This window comes from Callorhinus ursinus, unplaced genomic scaffold (genome assembly GCF_003265705.2).
Source record: "Callorhinus ursinus isolate GAN/ISIS: 27379988/994484 unplaced genomic scaffold, GSC_fseal_2.0 scaffold5, whole genome shotgun sequence".
NCBI lineage: Eukaryota > Metazoa > Chordata > Mammalia > Carnivora > Otariidae > Callorhinus > Callorhinus ursinus.
Window position 1 is genome coordinate 58830871 of NW_027397067.1, and position 14412 is coordinate 58845282.

At 34.1% G+C, this 14412-nt stretch overlaps 1 long non-coding RNA gene across 1 annotated transcript in view; it reads right to left on the reverse strand.

Moving 5' to 3' along the window:
• Positions 1-2357: 2357 nt before the first annotated feature.
• LOC141372756 (uncharacterized) overlaps positions 2358-14412 on the reverse strand; it is a 90735-nt gene continuing 78680 nt past the window's right edge. Inside the window, exons 2-3 of the long non-coding RNA XR_012378156.1 lie at positions 9536-9634; positions 2358-2803 (exon numbers count right to left, since the gene is read on the reverse strand). This is a non-coding gene — a long non-coding RNA (uncharacterized lncRNA). The remainder of the gene's footprint in view (positions 2804-9535; positions 9635-14412) is intronic.

A 14412-nucleotide genomic window follows, 5' to 3' on the forward strand; every position in this document is an offset into this window, starting at 1 on the left:
CACTATAGAAAAAAAAACAAAACACTAATTTGATATTACTCAATGTTTACTAAAGTTGTTTTCAGTTAGATATGAAATCCATATATATACATATATACGGTTTGGCATAACTCTGATAGAAAAGGAAAGAAAAATTACCCTTTTGTCATTTTAGGGCACGGGGTGAATGCCAAAAATAACATGGTCCAGCCATTATTTTAATCTGAACAACTATTTGGACCATTGGTAAATTGAACATGTAAATACAATATTATTTCACACAAGTGACTGTGTCATATAGCATGCTTAACTATTTTAATTGGTGGACCCAAGCTCCTAGGGTTTCTGAGCTGATATTAAAAATCCAAGTTTATTGTTCTGCCTCCCTATTATTTGTTACTGTGGTATAAATAGACGATCTAAGAATTAATCTTTTGAGAGATAAATCCTTTATAAAGTGACCCATATACATTTGCAAATCTAATAACTTGCAAGGTTGAAAGATTTTGAATGGAAAACATATTTGTTTTATTCCTACATATGCAGTTCTTATCATAGCCAATAGAAATGTACCTTTTATGGGTAGTACTTATTACCAAAATAAATATTATCAGTTTATTTGTTTAGCATCCATCTCCAAAAATTAGAGTATTACTTTATGAGAACATGACCTTTGTGTGTTCACTATAATTATAGTCCTAAAACCAAGGACAGTGCATAGCACGTGATGGAAACTCAACAAATATTTTTTGTATTGGAAAAAATAACTGAAAATTAATACTTTTTTCAATGAAATAATTGATTTAAATTATAGTACACAAATATATCATAAATATCTCATTTATTTAGAATGCTGACATTGCTTTGTGTTATAAAATAGCTTTTCAAACATAGGCAACTTTCGAAAAGAATATATTTGGACATATACTTGACAAATGACAATTAGAATTAATGGATTTTAGAACAACATGTTAAAATAAATTAATACCAATCTAAATACCTTTGTACAGGGGCTCCTGGGTGGCTCAGTTGGTTAAGTGACTGCCTTTGGCTCAGGTCATGATCCCAGGGTCCTGGGATCGAGCCCCACATTGAGCTCCCTGGTCGGCCAGCAGCCTGCTTCTCCCTCTCTCCCACTCCCCCTGCTTGTGTTCCCTCTCTTGCTGTCTCTCTCTCTCTCTCTCTCTCTCTCTCTGTCAATTAAATAAATAAAATCTTAAAAAAAATAAACAAATACATAAATACCTTTGTACAGATTAACAACTAGAGCATGAAGGGGGTGGCTTTTTGAGTCTGGAGTCCAGTAAGTAAAGAAAACCTTCTAGGACATGATTATTTCAGAAAACCTTTAAAACAAAGACTCATAGCAAACTTGTAAGCAGAAAGGCATTTTTGACTGTTGAAGCAGAAATCAAAACACCAGAGTATTGAGTGGGACAAACAGAGGTGATCAATTTATCATGTGACCAAATGTTTAAAATATATAAAGAAAATCTAAAATAAATTGTCTTTGTTTTAAATACAGAGTCTTTGTTTTAAAGGTGGTAGTACCTAATACAGAATTGACCATGAGAAATGGATGGCATTATCAAAAAAAAATAAATAAATAAATAAAAGAGAATGAAAGAAAAGAAAAAAGAAAAAGAAATTAATAAAATAACTACCTAAGTAAATAAATACTGGAACTGTCTGAAATGAGAACCTAAAACAAGTCAAAGTGAGACTTAAAAACAAAGCGTTAAAATAATGATAATAATAATTCTGGCAATTACCAAAAAATTTAAGGTTCTTAAATTTTTTATAAGACTTTAAATTCTCATAACTTTTTATAATTTTCAAAATGATTTCTCATTCAATATCTCATTTACATTTTATGAGCCTTCTGATATAGCAGGTGTACTGAGTGCCTACAAAAATATCAGATATTATGATAAGATCTGGGGATCCACAAATGAACAAGGAGCATTCCCTGAACTTTAAGAATTAAGTCTATAGGTGAAAACACTGAGTTTCAAAAATGAAATGGATTTTCATTTATCCCACAACCAGATCTTCTTAATTCTAAATTCGATACTTTTTAAAAATAAATGCCTAATGATATAAGATAGATTAGATAGATGATAGAAAGATAGATAATTTATTTTATTAACTCTTAAGGAAAGAATAATGGATTGGTATTTTTTATCACAGCAAAGTTTATAATAGCAATAAAAGTTGGAGGCAATCTGAATAATCAGCCTTTGGAACTGGTACACAAAGTATGAGGGATTCTCACCAAGAGTAATACCTCTTACAGTAGGAAAGCATGATGGGTGATTATTAGAAGCGTGGATTGTGGCATCAGAAAAGCCTGGTATTGTAGGCAGCCTCGAAGACAGCACACAGTGACCCAATGTTCATGAGGATCTCTGATAGACTCCCTGTGAGTGTTCTCTGGACAAATCGATTTGCTTTTCATGAATAGATGACAGAAGTGATGGGATGCCACTTCAAAGACTGGGTTACTGAAAGACAGTGGCTTCTACTGTGGGAGCTACTTCTCACTTGTCTCTCCACGAAGCCTTGAGAGTACTGCAGTCCTGGTTGACACCTTGACAAGTTTGCTGGGATATCCTGAACCGGAACCACTCACCAGAGCCACTCCCAGATTCCTGAGCCACAGAAACTAGAAGATAATAAACGTGTGTACTTTCCAGTCAGGAGGTTTCATAGTAATTTGTTAGACAGCAAAAAGTAGCTTGTCTGGACACGTGGTTTTAAATCCTAGTTCTTCCTCTGACTGGAGGGTGGTCCTTAGACATCCTTTCATCATCCATTTCTTCCTCTACAGAATACGCATAAAATAGAATCACATATAAATATATATAAATCTGCATAAAATATAATTATTTTAGGATTTTATAAGATGATACATCGAAAGCATTTCCATGAAGGTTTTACCATATTATGAACATGCAATTAAATATTTCATTTGTTAAGTTGCAGAAGAATATTTACTGATATTTAAACTATTCAGAACATATTAAATGACAAAAGGCAGAATTAAAACATGTATACACAAAGCGATTGGCACAAAATATTAACAATATTTAAATCTGGGTAAAGGGCATTGAGTATTTGCCATAGTGTTTTTATTCTTAACATTTTTGTGTAAGCTTGAAATATTTCAAATAAAGTGTTTTTAAAGTATATACAGTGTAATGACGCCTTTAAAACTACAAATTTTTACAGAAAAATATTCAAAAGCTATATGAAAATATGTTAATAATGCTTACCTCTGAGTGCAGTGATTATGAGATACATTTATTTTTTCATTTTTGTTTTCAAAATTTTGTACATTATGTATAAATTAATAATATTAAAATGTCTTTTAAATATATATTTAAGCTGATTTGTAATCTATATTAGTTAATAAGAGAACAAAGATCTAGAAAGAGGCATAGATATATAATAACTGAGTAGAAAGTACAATATGAGATTTGAACTAGAATGAATTGGAAAGACAATTCATTTAAAAAGAAATGAGGGCTCTATTTTAAGTACACTTTTTAAATGTTTTAAAGCATTTTTATTTTATAGCTTTTAGAAATAATTTATGCTTCACCATTGTCATAATTTGATTTATAAAAAAAAGTTCTACTTAGGAAAAAAATAGGACAGATAATTACCTTGATCTGAACATTATTTCCATATGTAGATAATGCACATGGAATGACACAAATTATAGTTTTCTGCTTAATGAGGTGTTATCCACTTTAATCTTTGCAAGTAGGATGCTTTTTGGTTCTTGAAATCAAAGATGAGTTTGGTTACTTTGCTTGAGTTTGAACTGCAAATTTCTGCTACAGAAACATATGTATTTGGTTCTCCAGTGCTTCTGCTCAGTCTTTATCACTCTCCTTCTATACCTATGGCTCTCATGTATTCTCTATCTTCAGCTAAGGAAAAGCTTTTAGTATCATAATCAGGAAAAACACTTATTTTTCCTCTTTACTTTTATTCTAATTTGAAAACGTCCTTCTCTATAAACTCACATCTGTTAACCTTAATAGTGAATGTCATAGACAAAAAAAAAAAGATATTTCAATTCCTTGTAAATATTGCCTAATACTAAGACTTTGTTTATGAAAATTATTTAAACATGTTGCATTTCAGAAGTATGGTAGTGAGCAGTGTAATAGAAAAATCTAGGCATTTGCTTCATTTGATTACTTGTAAGGTTATTGTGTGTATTTGTCTGTTAATATCAGTGAACAAATTTTCCTATAATTTCATTGCAAGAGTATCTTACCCTATATATTGGCATTGCTAGAAAATATCTTCCAACGGAGTAACCGGAATCATGTGTGGCTTTACTAGACTAATAAACACATTTTTGCTCTCCATTATCCTCACCACTTCATGAAGAGCCTAAATTCTCATTGTCACTTTGGACTCCAAGTTTCATTACTCATGCTTGCTTTCTTCTGTCTCAAAGACCTAACCCTAAAGCAACAGCATAGCATGGTCTTTAAGAGCTCAGAATTTGAAAGCAGATGGTCAAGATTCAAATCTCATCTAGGTTACTTATTCTTTCTGTGTTTCACTTTCTTACATGTAATTGGGAGGATGATAATAGTACTATGTCATAGACTTGTGAGATATAAATGACTTAACGCATGTCATGTGGGCAGAAGAGTGTCTGTTGTACAGTAAGTATGAAATTATTAGCTATATTCATTATTATATTTTTAATTATGGAGATCAACCTCTTCTACATGACTTTGCCTTTTGTTAATTCTAAGGGATTTCTATTTGGTTCTATTATCTATTGCTGCCTAACAAAGTAATAGACTGGCTACTGCATTCTTGCATCATCAATTTTTTCCTATTTTTCTTGACTGGCTACTTACACATGTTCACATTTCTGGAATCTGTTTCCAAAAATAAAGAAAAGAAAAGGTAAAGAAAAAAAGAAACACATCCAAATTTCCTCCAGCGATTACCCTATCTCTGGTCTCTATCTCTCTCTTCCCTTCACAACCAAACTTCTTTAAAGAATAGCTGAAGAATGTCAGCCAAAAATATCCTAGGATACTTCAAAGTTACAGAGAACTCTGATGCCCCTAAAAGAGTAAAAGGGGCAGGACGTGGGACACATTGTTTCACTCTGAGCTGAGAACCCATTATATCATGTTTATTACTTGATTCCTTTTCCTCTGCCTCTCTCATTAAAGTTGCTTTATCTCACCATAAAATCTTAGGTCTTTCTTCCTCTCACTCATCTACAAGCTGAACTCTCAAGGAAATCTTATCTACTCCCTTGCCTCACCAAAAATTGATACTTCAATAACTTCCAAATCAAGAATCCATCTCATTTTCTCTCCGGGCTTCAAATCTCCATATGCTATTCAATACTTCCTGTCTATGTAATAGATCATTTGACATAAGATGTCTAAAACTTAGGGTGCCTAGCTGGCTCAGTTGGTTAAGCATCTACCTTTGGCTCAGGTCATGATCTCAGGGTCCTGGGATGGAGTCCCGCATTGGGCTCCCTGCTCAGCGGGGAGTCTGCTTCTCCCTCTGTCGTTCCCCCTGCTTGTGCTCTCTCTCTCTCAAATAAATAAAAAAAAAATCTTTAAAAAATTAAAAATAAAATAAATGTATCTAAAAATCATTCCAACTATTCAAGCACCCCATCACCACAAATGATTCTTCTCCTACATGATCTAGCTCATGGCTTGGCATACCATGAACACATTTTTTCTTCCTTTCTAATTATTATGAAATAGAAGATATATAAAAAGCTATAAATAACATAAGATATATCTTATGCCACACCTAATTCAAGCAATAAACATTATAAAATTATACTAAAATCCTCTGTATAGCCCCTCTGTATGTATTACCCTTCCTAAATCCAGAAGTAACCATTATCCTGAAATTAAAGATTCTTCTTTCCTAATGATAAAATGTGTTAATGAACTCACTGCTTCAAAAATAAATGAAGCTGTTTAATGATTAAGTTATTTTAGTAGGTCTATAATATACTACACTATATTTTATGTATTTCATGTGTTCTGTTCATCTCTGGAACCCAGAGGGAAAATAACTGCAGAATAATCTAATCCTCATAAAGACAGTAGCAATAAAAATAAATAAATACATAAATAAATAAATAATGGTAAAAATGATATGTCAGAATTGAGCAATTGTTTTTTACAACATAGAAGAGAAGGAACATCTAAAGAGATGAGGTGCTGGGCCTTTCTTGTTAGCACAAGTTCTTTTCCTAGGTCTGCATTGTACTTTCTGTGTCCTTGGTCACATTACTCACTCATAAAAGCTGCATAATACAGAGAGTAATACTTTATGTAAACTGGATAAAGCACTTTACAAAATACTGGCCACCCACCAACTTCATAGGAATATCCTAAGGAATAATGAGATCATGTTTGCCAGGTTTTATGAGATCCATGGATGAAAGCAATTATAAAAGTACAAAGTCCTGGAAGAAATTCTGCTGTGTTCTGAGTGACAGGTATAGTGTCTATGCAAGAAGAATATACAGTTTTGTGTGCTAGCTGAACTAAAAGATTGTGAGAAGTCAGATGTATAAAGTAGTGAAAGAATACCAAAGACATGAAGTGAATTGGAGGGCAGGGGAACCTCCCCAGAAAGCTATAATAGATATTATTTAAATATTACCTTGTTTTCTTGTTCTTCATTAAATCTTTATTTAAAAACTTAGGTGCATTAGGGCGCCTGGGTGGCTCAGTTGGTTAAGCGACTGCCTTCGGCTCAGGTCATGGTCCTGGAGTCCCGGGATCGAGTCCCGCATCGGGCTCCCTGCTCGGCGGGGAGTCTGCTTCTCCCTCTGACCCTCTTCCCTCTCGTGCTCTCTCTCATTCTCTCTCTCTCAAATAAATAAATAAAATCTTAAAAAAAAAAAACTTAGGTGCATTATAATTGCTTGAAATTAGTATGCATTAACAAGGAAGGATAGTGTCCTATTTTTCTGAATCATCCTTTACAAAGGTACTGACCAAATATCTATTTCTGGTGAAGAAAAGCTATTTTTTTTCACATTATGATGGAGAACTAAAAATGGAATTTCAAAACTTGTATTGTTCATTCCAGTTTCCTGTTCATTGAGCACATCTTTCCAAGGACATATAACAGGAAAAAGTTTCATAAAGTAAATCAAAATTCCTCAAGCTTTGTTTCATGAAGCATTATTTGGTTGAGATGCCCCGTGAAAAATAGTAAGACTGTAAGACCTAAATAAATAAGTTTAATGTTATTATTCCATTACTCACCAAATGTTTTTACTTAGTTAATATTTTACATTTAAAGTCTAAGAACTTGGGTTCTTCTAGAACACACATTTAAAATTAATCAAAATTTCTTATAGGTATGACAGTAATTCTGGGCATTTAAGGAGCAAGCTTCAAATGTCATGAAAATTTAGAAAACTAGGCATAGCAACTCAAGAATGGAAAAACAAAGGGGATCAAACTAGATAGAACAAAGCTACATGTAGAAAAAAAAGTTACAAATGCTTATACTTTGTGTGTTGGAATAGGATGAAAATGTACATTTTTTTTCTAAATAATTAGTTTAATCTGTACCCTGATGTGGGAGATTTTGATAATTTTGGTCTTTAAAATTTGCATTTGACAATGGGAAGAATAACTGGGTGTCAGGTCTGAAAATAATGTAGAAATAATAACTTTATCCTGAATAACTTAAAATTTAACATAAAGAATAATAAATCTTATTCTATGGGCACAGACAGACACATCCATGCATACAAAGAGAAACACATGGACTTAATATAATAGAAATTCATTTTCTCTCTAACTATAAAATTAACAAGTTTTTCATTAATACGCACATAAGTCCCAAAGACTCAATAATATAAAATGTTAGAGTGCTTTGATTATGTCTGAGACATTTTTTCTGTCAAAAATATAACTGATTCAAAGATCAGCTTTCAAGGGGTACCTGGGTGGTTCAGTCAGTTGGGCAATCGACTCTTAATTTCGGCTCAGGTCATGATCTCATGGCCCTGAGATATAGCCCCAAGTTAGGCTCCTCACTCAGCGTGAGAGTCTGACTGAGATTCTCTCTCTCTCTGACCTCCCCTCCTTGGCTTGCGCATGCACATGTTCTCTCTCTCGCTCTCTCTCAAAAATAAATAAATCTTTAAAAAAATCAGCACTCAAAATTAAGCAAAGAGAAAAATAAATTTGAAAATATTTTATAAACCACTTCTCCAAAAATTTAATAGCCAGAAAAAATAAAATACAACAGTAAGTAGAGGGAAATATAGGTATTTGCAAAGCAAGAGCATAATAAATAAAAATAAGTAAAAGTCCAAGTAAATAAAATGTTGATGGTCAGATTATAATATTAGAGGCAAAATGTTTAAGTTAGGAAGTTAATCAATCCTCTTACCATATACAATGCATTATAACAGAGAATGATATTAATTAATTTGGCCCCCAGAATGCCAAAAAGGAGACAGAATTGGTCCAGTCGTAAAAGTTCTGTATTTGAACACTCAACTCACTCAATTTGTACCACATCCCTGAGTCTGGGGTTTCTTGTTAGATACTGGAACTGCCTTTTCTGCCTTATATCACCATTGTGAGATTCAAAGGATCAAAAGCTCTAGTCTTAGTGTTAGAAGATCCAGGTGTTAGTTATACCTCTGGAAACTCAAAGCTTCATTTTATTTTTCTATAATGCAGAGATAAAAACACCTCTTCAAACAGCTGTAGAACTAAAAAGGAAACATGGGGATTGAATACTCTTCACTGTAAAGATCACATCCAAATGTATATTGCACTTCTCTTACTAACCCCGATTTTAAACAAAATCTTACATGAACTCTCGGTATTAAAAACAGATCAAAGTAGAGCTAGTTATAGCAGAGCTGCATTCCTGCTTAAAATCCCTCCAGTCCTCAGATTCCTTCACCAGGAAATTTCATAAAACACTGAGATTCACTCCCCACCCCAAAAAGCAGCATGAAAACAAGCTTTCCATAACAAGTATTATTTATTTATTTTTATTCAAGTATAATTAACATACAGTGTTTTATTAGTTTCAGGTGTACAATATAATGATTCAGCAATTCTGTACATAACTCAGTGCTCATCTGAATAAGTGTGCTCTTAATCCCCTTTATCATTTTCATCCATCTCCCCCACCCACCTCCTCTGTGGTAACTTCCAGTTGGTTCTCTGTATTTAAGAGTCTGGGTTTTTTTGTGTTTGCCTCTTTTTTCCTTTGTGCAGTTGTTTTTCCAGGTCTGGGCACATGCCACCATATCATCCTGCCTTTCCACTATCATCAAGTTATGCTTGAGTTGTGAAGAGGTGCTACTTGAGGAATAAACAATTAAGAACTAGAAGATTTCCTAAAAAACTAAAACAGATCGTTTGATTGATAATGATTTGGATAGGCACAAAAAACTTAATATACACGTTTCTATTATGTTCATTTAAATAGTTTTCCTTGTCTTCATTTAAGAATTGAGTTAAATATCACTACTGCATATTAACATTACCTTCCATATTGTTTTTGTCCATCATCTCTTCCTCTGATTCATAGAGAGAAACATGACATCCTCAGTTGGCAGCAATTCTTTCATTCAAAGACCATTATTCTATATGGAAAGAATGGAGCTAACCTGATTATTTTGATCTCTAATCCTCAACTTAAGGCTAGTACCTCTGGAGGCATGTTTGGGACTGCAGACTCCATTCCACCAGTGATCTTTGACACCCACACTTTCTCAAATCAACACTCCAATTTACAGCTTTTTTTTTTTTTTAAAGATTTTATTTATTTATTTGAGAGACAGAGAGAATGAGAGAGAAAGCACATGAGATGGGGGGAGGGTGAGAGGGAGAAGCAGACTCCCTGCTGAGCAGGGAGCCCGATGCGGGACTCGATCCAGGGACTCCAGGATCATGACCTGAGCCAAAGGCAGTCGCTTAACCAACTGAGCCACCCAGGCGCCCATCCAATTTACAGCTTTGAGGCTGATGAAGTATACAAGCTTCTTAATTAATTAGATTTGTACACTTCACTTTCCTATTTTTCTTTTGATATATCTTTGCAGGCAATTGCTAATCTCTTATATCATTTATTCCTTATATTACCAAATAAAATCTTCAATATTATTCACTATCAAAGATCTTAGAAGACAGGATTAACCACTGGGTTTATGGGTCTCAATGTTGCTTGCCATAAAAAACAAATCCATCTTTCCTACCCTAATTTGTATAGCTGATTGTTATTTCCTTTTATGCTATAATGTCTTGTTCTATCTAGATCTTCTTCCAAGAGCTGTCACACTAATACTTAGATGGATCTCAGGAAACATTTAATTCACATACTCTTCCATAGAGGTGTCATGATCTTGGAGATAGGGCATTAATCTCTGGTGAAGTTGCCATTCTTTTTGGTGCTATACTTCCAGTACCAAACTGTCTATCCATTAGGACTGTCTTTGGCTCCATATATTAGACAACCAGATTTCACTGCCTTAACTTTATTTTTCTTTTATAAACAATGCCCAGGATGCACATTGGTGCAGCTACTAGAGAATATGATCAAGGAATCTTTCTTTCAGTTCCTCTCTCATTAATGTCTGTTTTTTGTCCAACCTATCATAGAAAGAATTTTTTATTTTGGTATAGTGGCTAATTCTTATAGGAAGAATCGGTACAACAATAGTATCTCCCATTACAGCTTTAGTTTGGGATTAACATATTGGGTTGATTGTCTTACCATCAATTTGGTTTCCAGAATCTTTTTTCCCATATGGTTCCAATTTTTAGACTCAAAGTGAAGTTGCACAATATTTGGAAGTTGAAAGTGAAACAATATCTATTAAGTTCTGAAGATTGCCATTGGTTGAGTGTTGAGAGTGGTGCCATTTTGTTCTTGCTGTTCCTAAGCTTTATATTTGTATCTCCTTCTCAACTGTTAGCCAGGACAACCAATAGCAAACTCAAGCCCACCATCATATATTTCACTGCAAATTTATAGAGATAAGGCCAAAAAAGCCAACAATTTTCCATGGACTTAGTCCTAGCCTGTATCTCAGTCCTTCTCCAGCCCTGTATCTAGCCCTAGCCCTGTATCTCAGTCCTATTCCAGCACCTGCATATGCATAGCTTTCAGATTTCCATGTAAGATCTGATTCATTCATCATAACAGGGCTGTTATGACCTGTCTTAGGTAATTCTTCTTTTCAAACATTTACTTTCCTAGCCGAATACTGAGCTAGGGAAATAAAAAGTGTTATAAAAGAATTCTATAAAAAATTATACCTCAACAAATGAGATAACCTAGCCAGAATTCACAAATTCCTTAAAATCCTCAAATTAGCAAAACTGACTCAAGAAGAAATAAAATGTCTGAACAGACCTATAACAAATAAAGACATTGAATCAGTAATAAAAAATAATCTGGCAGAGAAAAGTCCAAGATTGATGAGTTCATTCGTGAATTTTTCCAAACATTTAAAAGATTAGTAGGAGCCCTTCTCAAACTTGTCCCAAAAAGTATAAGAGGAGGCAGCACATCTTAAGTCACTCGGAGGCCAGATGTACTCCGACACCAAAGCCAGACAAAGACAACACAAGAAAAGAAAATGACACATCATATGCCTTATGAATATGATGCAAAAATAATCAACAATTCACTATAAAAGTGAATCCAAACATATTAAAAGAAAAACATTTAAAATAGATAATGCATATAAGTGATTAACTTATCTGGCAGAGTATAAGCATTTAACAATTGCCAGTAGTCATTATTATCATCAATATTTCTATTGATGTAATTGTTACTATTTTTTGTATTCATAGCACAGAGTCCACAGCCCAGCACATATTATGGTTTTCTGTTAATTTGGTATTACTTATTTAAAAACAATTTTATCTATATTTGTGTGTACCCAATAATGAATGTAACAAAATCTATGGAATGATGGTATTTTTTACTAGACTATCCACTCCTGTAATAGAAGAATCCTATAACAGAAGAATCTTTTTTATGTTTTCTAATTCCTTCAAACTAAAAGAATTTCTTGTGCATTATTGTTCCAAATGCATGGTTGATGATACACAATACATGGCTATTTGAATAAATTAATTAACACACAGATTTTAAAAATCTGGTTATGCTAGAACATAGACTTTCAACTCAAAATAAGGCCTAGATGTTGATAAATACTGATTTTTCTTCAAACTGTCAATAGTTTAATAACATGTTAGAACACCAGGAAACCTCTTGGATGCGAATTTACAAAGATCTTTGGCCATTACCTTTTTTTTCCTTGCATTTTCACACATTGCCAATTATAGCCTGACTCAGAACAAATGCTCAACAAGTGGGGATGGAAGTGAGACTGGAAGTAATTCAGTAAGTCACTGATACAACACTATACAGGAAGAAATCTTTTTATACGCTTTTCTGAGTTCTTTTTTTTAAGATCAAAGGAAATGTTACTAAATTACATTAAAAAAAACTGACTAAACCACTGGATGAAAAACATAAATTTACAACAGGGCATCAAGAGTTAATCACCTCATATTATGAAACATTAAACCAAACAAAATATTCAATTAAGGCAGTGCCAAATTTAACTGAATATTCTTTATTTACCTATAGAAAATCATGCCTGAAACCAACCAACCAAACAAAAAAACCCCAGTTTTCATTTAATCCCTTTACAAAGATGAAAGACCTTAAAAATGTGATCATTACTTGAGGTAGAGTGTATATTTGAATACTTCGTAATAAGTACTTTTATTAGTTAGGGTTTGTTTTTTTTCCTTAGCCCAATGGCTAAATGCTTCTAAATATACTTTACATATTTTAATTTTTTTAAGTTTTTATTTTAATTTCAGTTAGTTAACATACAGTGTTATATGTTGGGGTTAATGCAGAGCGTGAAGTCAGCCATAATACCTGGCTTGCTGAAATGTAACACAGAAGCCGCTCAGGGCAGGGAAGGTTTCAGAGAAAGGTGTGGGCCTTTGGAATGCCGAGGCCCGCGTGACCACTCTGCTGTGGGAATGCGACAGGGAGTTGCCTTCCCTGAAGCTTTCTAAGCCCAAACAGCCTCCCTGTGATCTAAGTTGTATGCATTGTCCCTTGGGCTATGTTTAGTAGCACACGCAGATTAGCATATCTTATCTTTCCCATAAATTCTGTCAGTTTCAGTAAGACCCCTTGTCACACATCATGTGCTTGAGAACCAGTGATAAGGATTTGTGATTACCCTGAAGGACCACTAAAAGCGGGAGCAAAGAAGAGCAAAGGGTCTTTGTCTCTGAGCGTTGACCCCCCCTTGCCTTCTCTCTTTCACAGCAAAGTTTGGAGTCATCTTTCCTCCCTCGGTACAGGGATTGCTGGCCATTCCTGGCAGTTAATAGTTCAGATGTTACTTTATATATTCTTTCCATACAAAGAGAAGAGCTATGGACATTCCTTGTTTTAAACTACTTCTTTGATACAATGCACTTACAAAAGGTAGCTAAAATTTGTGAAAAAGATTTGTTCCTGCAAAAAATGCAAAAAAAATATACTATATTGTTTTTACCAAAGCGAAGATTCCTTTACAGTAGCATGGACTTTTTGAGAACTATGATAAATAAAAGGAAGTTATATCAGTTCTTTTGCAACTAGAGGGAATTTATGTATACTATTTTGTCTTATAGAATAACATGGTAACTAACTGATGAAGCTCTCCAACTGAGCTCCATAATGGATGATCAGAAAATGGTTAACACAGGAAAAAATAAGCCATCCTCCCTTGTTGGTGCTTGATCTTTTCCTTAATTCAGAGATATTTCTTAAAAGAGGATCCTTCCAAATTTCTCTGTAGAGTGGTATGAATTGAATACACTAGACACATTAGGAAATATTTCCTTTATATTGGTACAATCCTTTTCACAGATATCTGTAGTATGGACACAAGAGAGCAGTCACTGATATCTTCACCCTCTCTTTGCCGATATAATACTTTAGGTCCATTGATAGTGTTACAGAACCTGGACTGGAGTGCCCGACTGAAGAACCAAGTGGCACCCAGAGATCTTGGAGGATAGGAGGTTTATATAACGCTGGAGGGCTCAGAGGAGAGTGATCTCCAAAGTTCTAAGCCCTAAGCACAAAGGGGGTAATTTATACACTTCTACTTCCATATACTGGGCACTCTTGGCACGTGGGGGAAGCGGGGCAGGGAGAAGAACCCGGAAGAGCCCCAGGGCAGGGGCTGGGACTCCTTTGCTGGCTCGGTCGGCCATCTTAGGACACAGATTTCCCTTATCAATAGTTTAAAATTTAAAGAATTTGTTTAACGGGTGAATTTTTATGCATGAATTCAACTTTCCATGCATTTTCAAAAACAGTATCAATCACATA